This window comes from Lagopus muta, chromosome 5, assembly GCF_023343835.1.
Source record: "Lagopus muta isolate bLagMut1 chromosome 5, bLagMut1 primary, whole genome shotgun sequence".
NCBI lineage: Eukaryota > Metazoa > Chordata > Aves > Galliformes > Phasianidae > Lagopus > Lagopus muta.
Genome location: NC_064437.1, coordinates 43,305,721 through 43,325,028, shown reverse-complemented (window position 1 = coordinate 43,325,028; position 19,308 = coordinate 43,305,721). Strand labels below are relative to the sequence as shown.

The 19,308-nt window shown below is 37.5% G+C and overlaps 1 long non-coding RNA gene across 1 annotated transcript; it reads left to right on the top strand.

The window, feature by feature from the left end:
* The first annotated feature begins 1,114 nt into the window (after positions 1 to 1,114).
* LOC125693979 (uncharacterized) lies at positions 1,115 to 18,854 on the top strand. The gene is made up of 4 exons (XR_007377344.1): positions 1,115 to 1,200; positions 16,038 to 16,154; positions 16,745 to 16,907; positions 18,292 to 18,854. It is a non-coding gene; the product is annotated as an uncharacterized LOC125693979 (long non-coding RNA).
* The last annotated feature ends 454 nt before the right edge of the window (positions 18,855 to 19,308 follow it).

The window sequence follows — 19,308 nt, the reverse complement described above, 5'->3', positions numbered from 1 at the left end:
TTAAGCCCTCTCTTTAGTGCATAGTTTTGTAAATGTTTTGCCAAATGTTGGCCATAGAGGTGTTTTTTCGCTCTGACACTCTGAAACCATGCAATTAGTAAAGTACTTGCATGTGATATGTTCTGTGCCATTGCTACTTTCAGGAATGTTTTTGTTTGGTTTCCAACTCGCATCTCTATTCTGATGGTTAACAGTGACATTTTGTCAGCAGAAGTTGAAAAAGAACTACCTTCCAAAAATAAATAAATAAAACCAACAAACCAGGGCAGGCCAAAAGAAACAACAGAAGAAAAAACCCCAAATACTCCCTAACAATCCTATAGCCCTAGACAACTTTCATGGCCTCGTATGCCTGAAAAAAAATGACACCATTTACATCTGGAACTGCATTTGAACTTCAGCATAAGACTTTAGACAACTCTCCTTTCAACTCTGTGCTTAGTTAGATATAGGCTATGCACCAGATTTAAGTTGAATTTCATACTGTTAGTCAGTTTGAAAATTTTACTACTAAAAAGATTCTCGTGTAATATGTTACTCTTAAAGAAAAACAAAAGCAAAACATATGTTTTGCTGTGCTGCTCTGACAATGGTTAGTTTTTATTAACTTAAGTGGAAACTACATATGTATGTAATATTTTCAATGAAACTTTCATTCAAGCTCCTTGGCCTTCCTTTTAAAACCCTGTTTTGGAAATTTTCAGTGAAATATCAAACTATGATAATTTGGGGATCCTAGAATCTCTTTCAGAGGGCACTGGGAAATAACAGATCACTGGATAATTTTTGTACGCTGCCCTAGGCTTCAAGGTTGTTAAAACTTGATCTAAAAGTGTAGAACAGCTGAAACAGGGATGGGTGGGGGCTTGATTGTCAGTGAAACAAGATCCAAAATAAGAGTGAAATTTCAGTTGCTCCAAGTCTCACTAAACCAGATCTGAAATCAGTTGAAAGGCTATGTATGGAAAATGCAGAGTCATGGCCTGAATCTCTGATTGAACATCTGCGGAAAAGACCTGGTCAGTCCTGGGAGCACAGGTGAAGGCAATTAATTCAGCTGTGTGACTGAAAGGGGTGGAGCCTGGCTGCACATCTCTTAGACCTCATTTAAGGGCTGACTGCCACTGCAGAAAGTTCATTTTCTGGAGATCCTTCTTTTGTGAAACTTCTCCCTGCAAACCAGGAATCTTCTGATTATGGGTAAGCAATCTTCTTCCCTTCCGTCATAGCACCTTTCTATCCTGCCGGTCCTTCCGTCATCACACCTTTATTACAATGCCTTTCACATCATATTGATCTATCAATTGTTACAGAATGTTTTTGGAAATTTCATGTGCTCTGTAAGGTCCTGAAAGTTGTTAATGGCTGGGATTTTAAAAGTGAAGACGACAAATGAAAAGCAACAGTAGAAACACCCGTCAAAAACCTAAAAGAAACTCCTCAAACTCACTGAATTTTGTAGTAGTTTCAGATCAGTAGTGTCTATGTAAAATAAAGTGTAATTGTGCATGTTGCTTAAGTCTGTAGGGCATTTGTTGGCAAATCCCTGAGCGGTGCTTTGCTATGGTCAGGGTAAAGGGTGATCCATAGGCCCTGAGTGCAGTAGGCAGATCTTGGTGCTGATGCTGGTTTTCATTGAGATATTCAGACCAGTTGAGCCAGCTACAGAGGCCTCCATGGAGGAGGGTGGCGGTATGCCAGAGCTGGATTTGAAATGAGCTGCAGAGGATGGATGAAGAGCCATCCAGTGAACTCCCATCTGGAGGATGCTGCCCTGCAGGGTAACTTGGGCAGGGTGGGAGAGCTTGAACCTGGCCTGAAATAGGACCTGGGCTTATCATGAGCCTTGGATGAGGTGGATCAGATCAGACAAAGGCTGTTGGTGCCCTGGGGGCCTGACAGTTGATATTTTCCGGAGTAGAACAAGCTTTTCCAAAGGATTTTCTATCTAAATGGAAATTTGATAATGATTATCTGTACTGCCTGAAGGGAAGAAATTGATGGATCTCCCTGCTTCTCCCCTCAGGGCAGAATGGTGACTGTCTCAGGGGGAAGCAGCAGGCATTCTGCTGCCCAGCTAGGACTGTGGTGGGGCTGTTATATTTTCCACTGTGAGGTCTATACTTGGCCTCACCTTCTTCCTTCTGAAACTGTCTGCACTGGCCCCTGGTGTCCGTTGTTCTCAGTGAGGTTTAAGTGCAGACTCTCAAGGGCTTTCAACACTTATTGGGTTTGGTGCTTTACAGCTGATGGCTTGTGGCTTCATGGTGTCACTTCTCTCTCTTTTAGTCACGTGGGATCTTGATTTGTGTATCTAAGAGATGCTTTGATTGCCGCTTTACTGAGAGGATGATGTATAGTTTCACTAAGATTTGCTCATAAGGGAGGAATGTGTCAGCTTCAGGTTAGCCAGCTCTGGTGTTTGATAGACATGAGCTGCAGTAATATCCTGTAGTGAGTCCTCAGTGGAGTGGGTAATACCACAGCACAAGTTCTCCCACTGCAGTATGAGAAACAAAGTTTCTGGGACCTGGGAAAGGTTTGGGCCAAATAAACTTATATTCCAGATGTGGAGCAGTGAGTCTTGCTGGATTATGGCTTATGCATGTACCTGCTTTGTAGCCCTGCTTGTACACAAAGAAGCTCCAAACAGTGTAATTGCATATGTTTGTATAGACAGTGATTCATGAGAAAACTAATGATCATAGACATTTTCCAGGAGAAAATTTGGTACTCAGGTTGCTAAATTAATTTAGCTTTAGGAGCTTTCTCATGTGTAGGATTGAAAGATTTTTACATTTTATAAGCAAAAGAACATATATTGTTGTTATCTAAAGGTGCTACCTGAACTGACGAAAGAAGTCTGAGTTGCGGTGTCTGTTTATCATGCTTTGAACTGAAAAGATACAAAAGATATTACACAAATTCATTTGAGAAAGGAACTGAAGGTATTAAAACATCTGTTTGCCTTCAGTTTGTGTCTGCTTTCCTCGCTGTGCGTGCTACTGTCAAGAGCACTAAGCATCCACTTTATTATTGCCTCTTGACATACATTACTATTCAAGATGGGTATGAAAATTCAGTTTTTGTTCCCAAAGAAATAAATTAAGCCAAGAACCTTACAATACATGTTACCTTTTGTCTTGTGAGACGTGAAAGGAGTTAAATCTTTCTGTAGGACAAAATGCTCTGTGGTAACCAGCAAATGGTCCAAGGTTTCATTTGGTCAAAGAGAAATGCCTTGTGAGTATGAATAAGCAGAATTCCATTTTGCCTGCAGGCCATATATGTTTAACACTGTTCCTGGCTACAGCACAGTGAGGCCACGACTCTAAGGCTATCCAATTGCCCTGTTGGCTGTCAAAGGAAAGAGTTCTAGCTCAGTGTATGAGGTGCCTTTGCAAATCAGAGAGCAGACTGTCTTGCTCAGAATTGCTTCTCGTGGACACAATGGAGGTCTTGGGCTCCTTGGGGCAGGACCACCTCCATGTACTGCTGCTGGCTGCAAGATTCCTCACTGCAGAGGATGGAGGGATGAGAGGTAGAAGCACTTGTGCAATTGGTGTCAGTTTGGATGGAGTGAATTTAGATTTTCCTGGTTTAAGGCAATTCCAGCTAGTCATTTGTAAATGCAAGCTCTAGGAATCCTGGAAGTACAAAAATTGAGTATTTTGGCATAGCAGGGAGGATCGTGTGGAAAAGAATGAACAGTGAGAATACTAGAAGATTCTTGATACAAATCTACAATACTGCTGAGCTCTTTTGATAGCTGGATTTAATTCAAGGGAGTGTGAAACAGACTTTAACCTCTTTCTGGTCAGGAGAGTACTTCTATTGAGTACAGGTGAGATTGGAGAAGATTCCAGGAGGTAGAAGCAGGAGAACAGGGTCATTCTCTGCCCTGTAGGCTCTGATAAAAAGTTATGTTTCTACACTTGTGTATCATAGTGACTTCTGAGATACTTCACTTTTATTTTATTATTTTTACTTGGCAGCATTTTTCAGTGGTTTGGATATAATATGCAGGGTAGTCCATGTGTGGAAATTTAAAAAAAAAAAAAAAAAAAAAGCATCAACAAATTTTGATTAACTACTACCACCTGTTTTTCTGCCACATATTATGTGATTCTTGATTAAATTCCTTAAGAATTTTGAGGAATGTGAAATTGTGTTTATTTCACAGATGGACAAGTTGAACCAGAGTGCACATCAGTTTCAGAAATCTGCTATGGTATAAAGGCATAGCTCTCAATTTTAAACAATAATTTAGTAACTTCTGTTGTATTGAAATTGTAAAGACTTCAGCTTGAAAGAAATTTGGATGAGTAATTTAATCCATTTACTGTTGTATAGTAGTTCGGTGCATACTACTCAGAGTAATATGAAAATGATAAACTCATTCTTGCCTCACTGAAGCCTTTAGAAGGATGTCTCCTGACTTCTGATTCCTAATTCTGTTTTCCATGTGCCTTGTGGTAGTATATTGAGCTACGTGTGTTATTTGATGTTATCAAAATGTGGAAATGATTCTAATTAGCTGTTTTTGTCCCTCATCTGACTTGTTTCAGTTTTCACATAGCTAACAACAGTGCTTCTATGTGCACCAGTGCTTTTGGATGAGAGACTTGTTACTATAACACTTAAATGGAGTTTTGCTGATATTTATTTTTCTTTTTGATACAACTCTATTACTGGTGCATTTGTTCCCTTTTAATCCTCAAAAGCATCAAACAAAACTTGTCTTTGAATGTAGGTTATGAATTGCTTTCTAAAAGCAGAGGTTTCACTACTGGCACCAGTTTACTTAATGCAATTGGGTAATGCAAACAGAAGACTTTTAAGTGATTTAATCCCCAGTGTATTTGAAAAACAATAAGCCTACTCATTTTGGGTCTCTTTCATCTGCTGCCAGTATGTATACTTCATGTTGAATTGTCCAAGGGAGAAAGCTGAACAAAAATTAAGTGGAATAAGGAAATAAATTACTTTCTCCTACTTAGTATCTAAGTGCAGCTTGACAATACCTTAGGTTGCTGCTACTACAATTTATCATTTGTTCTGCAGGCTGTATTAGAGGTGCACATCACTTGAGGATTGTTCTGCTGGATGGTTTGACACTAAAACTGTTGTAGAAGTATCAGGAAAATTACTGGAGATAAAAAAAAAATCGTACATTAACTTAGCAACTATTATATTTGCAAGTTGCAAATATTTATACATCTCCATGAAATCATGCAGTAAGAATGAGATGAAGAGGAGAAAATGTTTCTGCTCACATAATAAAAAGCTACCTTTGATCAGTAGTCATGTCAACAGTGTTTGACTAATCTTTTCCTTACATTCTATGCGTCAAGGATATTAGACAAGTTTTCACCCAGTGCCAAAGGTGATGGGAGAACATATCACTTGCAGTAAGAAATAGGGCCAGAGTGCTGAAAAGACAGTAGCTGTTTTCTGATTAAATTACATTTGTCTCCCCAACCTCCTCTACATGGCAGTTGATTTTTTTTATGAATTTCCCAATGCTGTTTTTCAGCCAAAGGCTAAGAGGGAATGTAGGTACACTGCATGCCTGTAAGAGAGGCAAGAGACTAGAATGTTCCGTCTCAAAAATAGCATCTGTATTATAAAGACAAGATCCTACATCTTCCGGCCCCGGTGTCCTTGTTATTTGCATCAAGGCACCAGCATGAATCAGTTCACTGCGGCAGCAGTCCAGCTGCTGTGACTTGCATTATTATCAGGTACCTGATTGCAGTCTCTGGATGGATGGAGGGGCTGGATGTGACTGGCATACCAATGTGTACTTCTGCTGTCTGACAGTCGTCTGTGATGAAAACAGAAGCCCACCCAGCCATGCAGAAAAGTTCTTCAAGGATACAAAGAAACCACTTAGAGAAATTTGATCAGTCAGTATGATTGTGCTGTTTTTGATATATTTCCCACTTGTCCAGAAGATGCTTTAGCAAATGTGTTTAGGCCATGTAGAACAAAGATGATACAAGGCTTCAGTTCTGAAACTGCAATTGTTTTCTTTTGACAAAATTAGTTTGGAAGCTGAGATAAATTTGTGTGGTTCCAAGGCTACAGTGGTCCAAGTGATGGATTCCAGCATGATATATCATGATTTGCCTTTCTGTTGTTTTGTTTTGATTTTTCTGTTTCCTGACAATGTAGCTATCTCACTTCATAAAATTTCGGGATCGTGCTTATGACTTTTTAGGTGCTCTGTTAACTGGCTGAGACACAGTGTCTTGACTTGTCTGTTTATCACAAATCTATGTAATCTGCTTTCAAAAGAGCAGTCCTTGATCAGTACTACTTGCAGATTGTTTAAATAGCACATTATACAATACCAATCTAATCTGAATCTGATTACCAAAACCAATATATATATATATATATATATATATATATATATATATATTTATTTATTTATTTATTTTTAGGAGTTAGCAGAAGAAAAGCCCAACAAAAATTCTTGATATTTTTTTTTTTTCTGGAAATGAAGACAACTTGGTACCTAAAAGAAACTAACATGCAAAAGTGATGGGGGGGAAAAAAAAAGTGTGCTGTGAATATTAAGACAAGTGGGACATAAATAGGTTCTTTGTTGCTCAGTGGCTACCATGCCTGGCATTAAAAGGTCATAAATTGCTTCTACCTCTAATTTCCACATATATTTCCATCATTTTCACTTGCACTCTCTGCCCTGGCTTTCTTGGCTATGTGCACTCAACAGAACGTTTGAATGCTGCGTTTAGAATTGAGCAGTGTGTGTCACCCCATGAGCAGTTAGTGCTAGCCAACATGAAGCCAAACAGACCTCTGAGTTCTGAACTTAGTGTTTTCTGTTTGATACTACTGCATTTTATTTTGCTTGAGAGTTTGAGTAGAAATGAGCACACTGAAAGGCTATTGGGAAAAGTTTTTGTAAGACTCTTGAAAGACTGCGTGTTTTGTAGAACTGCATAGTATATGGATTTCCACATGAAAAAAAAATGTACATTCCAAATTCCACGTAAGACTGAAAGCATTCAGTTGCAGATTGGGCTTTGAGTACAGGTTCTGTCAGACCATGCTGGTTATATTTTTGAACTTTTCCAATTATTATTCATGCTGTATTTTGAATAATTGGGAGAAAATCTGAACTTTTTAATGCTCTTTTGAACAGAATTAAAACTATTCCTGCACCTTTTTCACTGTTGAAAGTGCACTGTATTGCAGTGAGCTCTCTATTGCAGTCTCATCCATTCTGTGAACTATCCTTTGTTAACTTCTGATTCCTTGCTGAATTATATATTTCTTTCAGAATCCCACTTAGATGAGGTATTTGGAGCTCCAGGACTTCTCTTATCACATTCTCAGTAAGAAAGTACAGGATAAAACAAAGTGAAGCTTTTGGAGTAAAATGTTAATTTACAATGCAGCAGGGAAAAGAGAAATTAATAGCCCTCAGAGTTATGAAAGGGAAAAACCACGTTCAGATGGAAGGAGATGCTTTTAATTTCTGTGTGTTAAACAGGATCTTACTGCATCTTTGAAACTATCTTGTTTCCAAGTATGAGGGATATATTTTAGTAGAAAATGCTCTTCTCAAAAGTGGACCTAGACAGTTTGACATGAATGTTATTAATGCTTGTTCTTTCCCTTATTAATTTTCATCTGGTATGCCATTTGTAATGACTAACAATGTTTTTTAGCAGTGCTTTTTTCTTTAAAAGCAACAACAACAAAAACTCTAAGTTATTAAGTTGCACAAACATATGACTAAGCCAACTGAAATTTAAGTGCCTGGTCCAAAGATAAGGCAAAGACTTAATACTGAACCTATGTCAAACTGGTAACTGGGGACTAAGGACAAAAGTAGATCACTCATATTTAATACTAAAAATACTAACTTACATTAATACATCTGAGTGCCTATACTTCTATCCATATATAGAAGTAACAAATGGATCTTGAAATACTGGAAATTAATAGCTCAGTTTAATGTCAAAACAAATGTAATAATGCTGCCTGATTCAGAAAGAGAATGCTGAGAAATCTGATGTGTATTGGGGGGAGTTGCAGAAATAGCTTGAGGAATGGAGACATGTTCTAGCAATGAGAAATGATACAGCTTCTGAGAAGCATAGCAGAAGGAAGGTTTAGCAACAAATAACTCTGTAACTGTCTGCACAGCAAGAAAAGATGGGATGCTGAACATGCAGAAAGACTTAAATTGTTTATAGGGAGACATTAGAAGTCCAGGAAGTTCAAACCATGGATTAGACATAAATTTTTAACCATGGGGTATAAATAATTGGAGCAGACTTCCATGGGCAATGTAAATTGTATATTACTTGGAGTAAGTATATAAATCAAAACGATGTACCTCAGTAAGAGAGAGCCCCATTTAACATATTAGATAAGAATGACTTCTTGAAGCCATAGTAAGTAGAATTTGGTGTAAGAGACTGATTGTCTCTTTGCTTTTCTTTCAGCCATTTATAAATAAAGTTTTTTGCATTCATTAATCTAATGCATGTGAAATATTAACCATATGGAATAAAACAGTCAAAAGAGGTCATCAGATGTTGAAGTCCAGCTGTCTGTCCATATTGGAGCTAATAAAAACACACTAGTATGGTTATTATTGAAATGGCACTTGAATACTTATAGGCATGTGACATTAGCCACCACTCTAGAAAATCTGTTCTAGTGTTTGACCACTCTCATGAGAAATGAATCTTTCCTAGTGTCCAGTCAGAAGCTCATTAGATGCAACTTCATATTCAATATTAATGATGTTACCTTTTCAGGTCTCATAAGATAAGCGTAAATATTTATTGGCTGGAAAGTGCAAGTCCACGTTAGTATTTTCTGACTTCAGGAAGGAGGCAAGTATGCTGCTTGGAGTACCTTGGCATCATGTTAGGTGCTACTGGTAGAGTTGTTATCAATAGACTTAATGTGCAGACAACTGATGAGAAATCAGGAGTAATTGTTGTCTTTAACCTGCCAGCATATATATGCTTATAACACCATTCATGTAATTAAGGATATTGCATATAAATGAAATTTCTATAGTAAGAAAAATCCTTCATGTTCTAACTAACCACTTATTCAAGGAAGAATAAAACACTACTCTTTCAGGAATCTGTACTGTACCCGACTAGTGCTGGAGACAGATTTTTGAGCATAGTATTCTTCCTATTACAATATGGTACTGTTATTTGCAAAATTTAATTGTGTATGTTAGTACATTACAGAAACACAGAATTGTATGGGTTGGAGGGGACCACTAAAGATCATCTAGTCCAACCTCCCTGCCAAAGAAGGCTCCCTAGACTAGGCTTTGTGTGTAGGAGGCCAGATGATTCTTGAACGTCTCCAGAGAAGGAGATTGCACAAACACTCTGGACAATCTGTTCCAGTGCTCCATTGCCCTTATCATGAAGAAGTTCTTATGCACATTTGTGTGGAACTTCCTATGCTTCAGTCTGTGGCCATTTCTCCTTGTCCTATTGCCTCTGAAGAAAGTCTGGCCTCATCCCTTTGCCTCCCACACCTTAGATATTTATTTATAGACACTGATCAGATCCCTTCTGAGTTATCTTTTCTCAAGGCTGAACAGACCCAGGTCACTCATAAGAGGTAAGAGGCTCCATCTTTGAGGCTCTCCTCTAGAGTCTTTCAGGAAAAAGTTTGTTTTATTAAAGATTATTAAAAATTGCAGTTACTGGAGGTTATATAACTAGGCAAAGCATTAAATGTCTACTTAGATAACTTACATAGCAAAATGCCTTTAATTCTCACTTTTTGATTGACAGGTAAATAGCAAGAACTCAAAAATTAACGACCATTATGTTTCCAGTTGCAAAATAATTTTCAATTATGTGCAACTTGTCTGCTTGGAAGAAGAGCAAGGAGAAATGAGAGGCTCAACACACAAAACTGTCTTAGTTCCCAGTATTTGCTAATATGAAAGGTCTGCAAAACAAATTTTGTCCAAGGGAAATGAATTGCATTCACAAAGAATGCACACAGATAAAATGAAAGGCAAATCATAGAAACATAGGATGGCTTGGGTTGGAAGAGACCTCAAAGAACATCAAACTCCAACTCCCCTGTTGCACACGGGGCCAAATGAAGTCAATTGATCATTTTTGTTCAGTTTGCTAAAAGATTCTGTACTTCAGAATTAGAAATAAGAATAAACTTGTTGTGTGCTTAAAGAAGGCACAGTGTTCCCTTTGGGAAAGGAAAGTTAGAACAGCTTCCCAGTTTTCTATGGGAAATCTGCATGCTAATTGAGTGTCTCTTGTTTATGCAACAATAAGGAATCAAAGATCATCAGGATTGGCTCCTTGCAGATGTTCGGATAGATTTGTCTGCCATTATGTGGCAAATATTCCTTAAAAAGCTGCAGCACTGCAAAGCTGTAGACTCTGATCCAGTGCCTTCGTTGTGCTTACACTAACATAGCACTGTGAAGGACTGCTCAGTTTCTTTGATTGACAGTTGGAGATAGGAATGTTCACCTCTTGTTTGGAAAAGGTGTTAAAACTTCAGTTAGAAATAAAAAACAACAACCTCATGAACAACAAAAAGACAGCAACAACAACAAGAAACCTTGACAAGCCCTCAGCCCAATTTGTTGATGTCTTATGTTTCATATCACCTGCTCCATGATAGTAGTTTCTACAAAATGTGGTCTTGCACTTTTTGTTGAATTGTGCAGGTCTTATTTCTGTAGTAATTTTCAAGAAGATGTTTTCTCTTTATATGTGCATATAGCTTTTGTTCTTGCTTTGGACTTTTAGATCTTACTGGCTGCATAGGAAATTTGTGACAGAAGACACTTTCATTTATAAAGAAATAAGCCTGTACCATTTGGCTGTACCAAATCGGATATATATATATTTTTAATCTTAAGGAGAGGAAACACATTACTGCATCAATGAAAATACTTGTTTGTTTGTTTGTTTTCAAGATGCTTGTTCATTAATAATCCAAGGTGAAATTTTTAAAGCAATTGAAGTCATGCAGACAAGCAATATCTATGAAAACTCTCGGTATTTTGAATCTTGATATTCTTGAATTTTCTGAATTCTGAGTTTATTTCTGTAACAAATTTAACAGAAGTGATAACCTAATAGTGATCATTTAGTTTAACCCTTTCCTTCTGAAACTCCTCTAAACATTAATGATGAGGTTATTTGGCAGCACAGAGCAATCTCTTCCAACTGCTACGTAACATTTTTGTATATCTTTGTTTTTGAGTTCTTTGTTTGCAGCTGCTATCTTTTCCTTGAATCATTCATTTTCATTCCTTTTTGTGTTGCGCCATGAACTATATATAATGCAGCCTTGGATTAAGCATATTTCAGCCACTTGCAAGAATGAGCAGGTTTTTGAACTGTTTTTCTCATACTCAAAGTTCCATCTTTTACCTTCCTTTCACAGCTTTTTGTTGGATTTCTTCACAATACTGTCCTCACCAAAACAGTGTTGACACATGATTTGGGCTGATTTTATTGCTAGTTAACAGAAACTGCAGTTTATACTCACTATAAGCTGCTCTGTTCCATGCTTTTGTTTTTTCTTCTAGAAGTTAGAGCCATTTCCATGTGAAGCATAGAATATGGAGAGTCTCTTCAAAACTGAAGCTGAATTAAGTTGTGGAATCTGACTTGGAGAAAACTGCAAACAGAGATGAGAGAAGAATGTATTTATACTGCCATTTCTTGTCCATTCACATTGATCCTGATGAAGTCAAGTGCACACACAGTGTCAAGGCTGTCACAAACAGTATGGCCTTCTGAGCTGTGCATGTGCTGTCTCTGTGTGCTCAGGGTTTGCAGCACACTCCCTTCTGTGCTGTGGCCAGCAATTGCAGCTCTCCAGAGGCACGTAGGGCTCTCGTTCCCAGGAATGCAATGACATGGATGGTTTCCTGCTGTCATATGCCTTCCCAGGGTGTGTTTTCAATTGTACGCACAGGGTGGGATCTATGCCCGTAGCTCACCTCGTGCTTCCCAAGGTGCCTTTCTTCCAAGAGGAAGACTGCTGGAGCTCTCAAACACAGCTCTGGAGCTAAATAATAATAGTGTAGGTGTTTCTCTTGGTGAGGTTACTCACTGGCTGGTTGGGATAGTGACTAGGTGCTGGGCCTAAATGCTAACAACTTGCTGAGAAATAGTGCAAAGTCCTGGTTGGGATAACTGAGGCTCTGAAGGAGCAGTCAGATCAAATAGAGCAGAGTCATAACATTCAAATTAATACATGTGTGTTGTTCTTCACACTTGCAACATCTATGGTATATACTTGTGTACATCTAAATATATAAAAATACATTTATATATATTATTTGCGAGATTCTAAAGTATACATCTTCAGTAATGGAAAAGTCTGAGAGCAAAACTTATGACTGAAATCCAGCCACAAAGGCAATGTGTCTGACACTTAATTTTTTGCTGTTTATTAAGAAATAACACTTTTGTGTGTGTACAGACAACAGGATAAACCTATTATATTTCAGATCCTTCTGAAAGTTGGAAAATAGTTTAAATGCCTCAATGTGTTCAAGTCCTTATTTATCTGCTGTCTCCTTCTCCCCAGTTGCTGTGTCTGACAGAAATGCTAGCAAAAACTGAGTAGAGTGGGGGGGGGGAAGGTTATGGGATACTGAGGAATTCAAAATAAAAAGCTGTATAAATTTGGGAAGCACTTCTATGCTAGAAGGAGAAATGTCTCACAGCTTTGACTGTTCTCCTCTTTTTAATAGCTATTAATTCCTCATGAAATCTAGGATAGAGGTTTTCTGTCTTTTGAATGGCTTCTTTCCAGTTCTCTTTGTTTAGAGAAAAATATTATTCTTTTCAAAATACGCCTTCCTTCAATTGAAGTATTTCAGGAAGATTTTCAGCAGCGTGTAAGTTGCTTTCTTATTGATTTCCAATGCACTGTGTAACTTCATATCTGTTTACGTCTGAATTATATTTGTTTTCATTGTTCACTTAGAGCACAAGAATACCTTCTGCCACTACCAGATGGAGAATCAGAGATACCTTGTATATTCTCTTACATTTGAAAATAATTTTGGAAAAGATGAACCGTGGAGGAATTAAAATATGCACAGAATCTAATTATGATGCTAAGAAAACCCACGTTTTCATGGGTTTTATTAATGGTTCTGTTCAATTATCCCCCTTTTTCTCTGCATAAGGAAGAATGAATTTTCTAGCTTTGGTAACTAAGCTTCCAGCTCCTGGAGCTGATGTCATTAATCAGCTGTCCAAGTAAGCACATCACAAAGAAGTGGTTTTAAAAGCCATATTTGTGCTTTAGGCTGGTGAGACTAGGAGGTAAACTTGAGTGTGTGGTTTGTAATGCATAGAGCTTTTGTGTGCCTGTGATAATACTGAGATCTTAAGTCTTAATGAGTTGTGTTAATTCTCAAAATAGATGTCCAAGAAAATTTGCCAATGAAGCTAGTTGTCCCGTCCACAATTCAGTTGACTTAATTGACTTAAAAGCATATCATAATCTAATAGATTCGCCACAGCCTTATTTAAAGATTTCCTTTTTGCTTCTTGGTCATTTGCTAATACGTATAATGAGGAAACAGAGAAGAACTGAAAGATTTGCCAGAAAAGAGAGTAGCTTGGAGAAAGAAGACTTCAGGGAGAAAGTGAATCTGCAGAAACTCCTCCAGTCTGCTGTGACCGGTGACTTACAAGTCTGATTCAGCACACTATAGGTTCCACAGCTTGGCGCAACTTGCTGTTTCACACCCCTTTATGTTGAGCATGCTTTGCTCTTTCTGCTAAATCATATGAGAACCCCTCATGTTTCTCAGGTCCACACAGTCTCACTACTCAAAAAAAAAAAAAAAAAAAACAACCAAAAACAAAAACAACCCACCACCAGCAAAAAACATACAGAAGTAATGAGCAGACAGAACAATAAGGGATGGGGTATAAAATGTCTTCTAAGAGTTTTTTTTTCAATTAACACAACAAGACTTTGGAATGGATGCTTAGCAGAGGCTCCTGCTCAGGCAAGCAGGTTTCCTATGTTCTAGTTAATGAGCTATATATTTTTGCTTCACTGATAAATGACTGTTTTCCTATATATCTGCAGTCAAATTACTACAGGAAAATCATAACATTTAATGGCAAGGCTGCTATGCTAGTAAAATTTATTTAACTTGTCTGCATTCAACTGTTGAAATGAGACAAAGACCCCATTCACTCAGATTCCAGCAATATTACTGTTGCCACTTAAACATTATTTCTGAGAGTCCAGCTGGCCAGGGATGCCAAGGAAAGATGAAGCCGCGGTGAAATCTGGCTGATCCAACCACACAGCAGTCACTGACTAATCTCCTGTTACTGGTCTTCAGGGATGTTGTGACATAAGGGTGAGCATAGCAGTTGTTTTCTGGGGAGATGAAAGTGACAGTCTTTAACTATTAGTGGCAGAAATATAATCTCTTTGCTTTTACCTCCTATGTGTTATTTTACAGTAAGTCTTCCCAGACTTGAAAAGCAGAGTGCAGTTTAAAAATTAAATTATTAAAATGTTTTTGCTCTTGCAATTTATTTCCAAGAATAAAGGTTCAGGATAGAGGTGAGAATAATCTTTAATGACAAATGGATAGAAATGACATCAAGGTCTTCCCATCATTAAAAAATATCTATTCAGCACTTAACTATAAATCTTCAGTGCTCCTAGGCTCTTTTTAGGAATTCAGCTCTTAATGCTATCTAAGCATTGGTGTTTTGCAATTCAGAAATGTAGAACTGTGGTTTAGAAATAAAGATGTCAAATGATTCTCAGTGGGGAGAAAAATGTACTTGGTCACTGAGAAATCATTACTGAACCATAGCAATACCAGATCGATGGTTTATATTCTGGTGATTTTTTTTTTGTTTGTTTGTTTGGTGCAAGGAATGCAGACTTTAAGTGTTCCACTAAAATGAGTGCACAGTGGAAAGCATATAACTTGCTGTCTGATAGAACATGATTTGGACAGGTGATTCCATTTTTACTTGTGTGTATGTATCAGAAGGATTGACACCATGAGGTCAAGCTGATGTTGAAAATGTTAAGAATATCTGTTACAATTGCAATAGCTCTGCTGGTGATTGAATCAGGGTGACAACTTGAACAGAGCAGTAGCTGCTGAAGTTTTGCTTTGGTTTCTTACACTACTGTGTTTCAGGTATTTATCTTTAAGTTTCAGTATGGCACTGGAATTCTCTTTGCTAATGTGCATTATCTAATTGCTGTATCTGGAAAGTTCATAAACCTAGTACAGGCACAGGAAGTTTTTCTATTAAAAAATACAGAGGTTGAGCATGTGTGGTTTCATGTGGGTTACAGTGAATGATGTTTTTTGAAGTTTATCCTGCAGGGGAATTTGCTGTTGTTATTGTGATTAATGCTAATCTAATGAATATAGAAGATACTTGGATTCTCCTAGGAACAAACAACTTAAAGAAAATTAAAACATCTTCCATGTGTTGTCCATGCACATGCAAAAGGTTGTATGAGAGGATTTTTGAATGCCTGTTCAAGCTGTAAAAGTCATTTCATTTTTCAGTATTCCTTTGCTCTAAATACCTATATACAATATAGTTTTAAAGAATATACTTGTTAGCTACTTGTTTGTTACCAGTAGTGGAAATTTGCCTCAAATTCTTGAGATTTTCTATGCAGAATATTAAACTAAGCCAACTCTAGAAGAGATGTAACTATATGCTACTCTAAAAATCAACCATATCAATAAAACTCTGAAGTTGTCTGGAATAAATAACCACTTAAATCCAGCAACTATCTAAGTTAATGACATCTGTGCTCTGGAGAACCATCAGAATGAGTATGTAGGTAATATCCATGTGCTAAAATACTTATTCTGTATTAAAAAAAAACCCACCAAACAAAAAAAAACCTCTTCTTAGTGTTGATTGCAACTTGATGGTGAATGACTTTAGATTCAGAGAGGCATCTAGATCAGAAAAGTAATTACTGAATTCTCATTCCAGAGCCCTTTAACGAAGATGTCTGAAATTATGAACTATTTGAAGTAGCTGGATAGGACGACTGGAAAACAAACTTGGAGTGAAAGAACATTATAGCTAATGAGGAAACACTGTATACTTGTAAGTGCCTATGGTCACCAGTTAGTATCTAGTCCTAAGTTTGTTTAGCATTTTCATTCCAATAGCCTGTTTCAGATACTTTTGTGTCATAAATTCAGAGTCCAAACCAACTAGACTCAATGCAAGACTTAAAGGGAAGCACTGATGTAGGTAACTGGAGAGGTGATGAATATTAGTTTTTTTTGTGGTTTGCTTGATACTGTTTGGGAGAGGTCTGCTCTTCTGATTCCTTTATGTTGGAAATGTATAACTAGAGTGTGAATTACTTCAAGAACACATTTGTAATGCATAGGCTGAATTGCTGATTCCCTGATAAACATAATCGAGTTAAAACATCTTAAAATGAGCAAGGTAACGATACTACAAAAAGTGCATTGTCCATGTTGATGAACTGTCTTGAAAAGCTCCAAAAATAGTATTTAAGTTGACTATTGATAAAACTAATTCTTAAAATCAGTTGCATGATACAGACAGAAAAACAGCTGTTGCAGTACCCCCCTCTGTAGTGTAGGAAAAGACACCCTCTAATTCAGATCTTGCATTAGGATCACATTCTTTCTTTTTTCACGTCCTCCCCAATGTTCTTCCAGATCTCATGCAAGCAAATGAAATAAACTTAAAGACTGGAAAAGTACAGAATTCCCCTAAGGATGCAGAGAGGAAAAGAAAAGAAAGGGTTGAGGGGAGACGCTTTGGAACACAATGCAGAGGGAGATTTTCTAGGAGAAGAGAATGGCAAGTTTTGATCACAGGGTAGGTATGAAACAGATTAAAAATAAAAAAAATAAAAAAATCACATCTTAAGTGATCCCAGAGGGAAAGACTGGCTTCAGTATGGAGGTACAGAATAGAACAGGTTTGCCTGTAATAAGCAGATAGTGTATTGTCAGAGTAGCTTGGCTATACATTATTTCATATCATTCGCTGTTCCCCCTAATAAATTAAATTAATGATGGTTTTGCTGACATAAGCCTTGCAGCCATAAAACTTGTGATCCACCCTTAATAGGCAGATGAGGGACTTGCAGGTAGCATGCAGCTCATCTCCATTTGTGACCTTGTGCCTAAACAGAGACCTGCTAAAAGGAGAAGGGGGGTAGGCACTCTGGGACTCTAATTCAACTTAATGCTTGAGCATGATTGAAGCTGTCTCCATAGGCAATAAAGTATGCACTACATAAGTTCTAGGAATAATGACACGATGTAAATTCATTTAATTTTAAAAGCTTGCTCAGAGGTAGAATTACTAGAACCACTTCAGCTTTAGTCTGGTTCTTGGATCTGGCTTTTTTTAATTATTATTATTTTTTTACTTCTTGCCTCTCCAGGCAGCAGTTACTTAATTACAAATATGGCTTTAAACATCTAATAAACTGGATACAGATTGTGTAATCACTCATAGCAGAAACCCTGTGAGTCACTATACTGGTTTGTCTTTCTGCACTGTTACAAGCATGGTCTAAATATATATATAACCAGTGCAGTGTGCCCACATCTATACAGTGTGCAGTCTAAATTTTGCCTGTACAATGGGTGTACATGGCAGCAAAAGATAAATGAAATGTGACTCATTGTCTTAGCAGGCATGTGCTTGCAGCCCATGTAATTACCTGTCTCCAACCAGGCTGAAAAAAGCTTGTAACCTCAGAGTGAACTCCAGCCCCAGACTTCCACACAACAAGCAGAAAAATGGTGTGCTCCAGCAACAACTTAAAAGAGAAACACTGTGATGCAGTGCCCTCACAAACTGATTTAAATTTGAAGGCAGGGACATGGGTTCTTAACTTTACTGATAATACAGTTTTCTACAGATTGTCTTAAAGGTTTCCTCTAGGCATTACGTGACACTATTATGCAATTTTAAAATAACACATTACAGTTTGCTATTAAAGGCAATAATGATCTTTGCTGCCTGGAAACAGCCATTCTTAGAGACTATAGTGCTATAATTATTGCTAATAATGCTGCATACTCCACTAGAAGAATTCTCCACTCACTGTGCTGTTTCTTTATTCTCTGCTTATATGAGTCCCTCTTCTACAGTGTTTTGATTCAGATGCCTTAAAATCTTTGTTACTAACTTTGCTTTGTTTTCTGGGGAAGATCTGTGTGCGTCTTCTTTGTCTATTGTGTTTCAGGGGTCGTTGACCTTGACTAGTAACGAAAAAACCTAATCATTTTCACCCTATGGATGATCAAACCTTTCTACATATCGGACTTCAAAAATGATGCCTCCTATTTATTTCCATGGAAACTACAACTGATAATAAGAGCTCAATAATGTTATTTGATAAAGCAAGTTCTCAGCTACACAGCATTGTTTTTCAACGTAGCCACCATGATCAGCAATACGTTTTCACCAGCCATGAACAATAACTCACTGTTTCATATCTGCTATGAAGGTGTCATTGCTGAAATTCACCACCTACTACGTCATTGTGCTCACAGCCACTGTTTAGTCTCCATAAACATTCAGTAACCGTTGATGAATGTGAATGGTACCATTTTTTCTTCATAGAAGTATTCAATTCCTCACCTTTGCTTCATTCTGTCAGACTACCCCTCTGCTGCTATCTGTCACGTGGCAACAACATGTAATTAAATATTGTTAGGAAATTTCAGTCTCTACTGCCATAAGATCAACATCTGCCTCTGATGCTGTGGGCCAACCTAATAAAATAGGAGGCATTACTTCCAGAGCAACCTTTCTTTTTTTTTTTTTTTTTTTTTTAAATTGCCATGAAGTATTTTGGTTGTTGCAAGCACTGATGGAATGCCATCAAGGACTGTTTAATTACCTGATTCTTACTAGGTTTTTAATAGAATATGTGCAGAAGAAACGTGGCATGGATGTTACAGCAACCCTACACAAGCAGACAAGCAGACTTTTTTTTTTCCCACTAAATGTGAAATGCAATTGTGATTAGTTATTGTGATCTCCTGTATAAACGAGGGATGAGCTGTATGGTACAAAGTTTTATGCCAAATAAATACTGAAAGTAAAAATAACTGCAGAAAATTCATGGGCCAGTGACAAATAACAGCATACCCTATGTAGTGTGGAGCTGTGGGAATTTGATAACTCAACACCTACGTGTTGGAGTTCATCTCTGTTCTGGAAACCAGTACTCATACACTTGTGTTTTCTAAACATT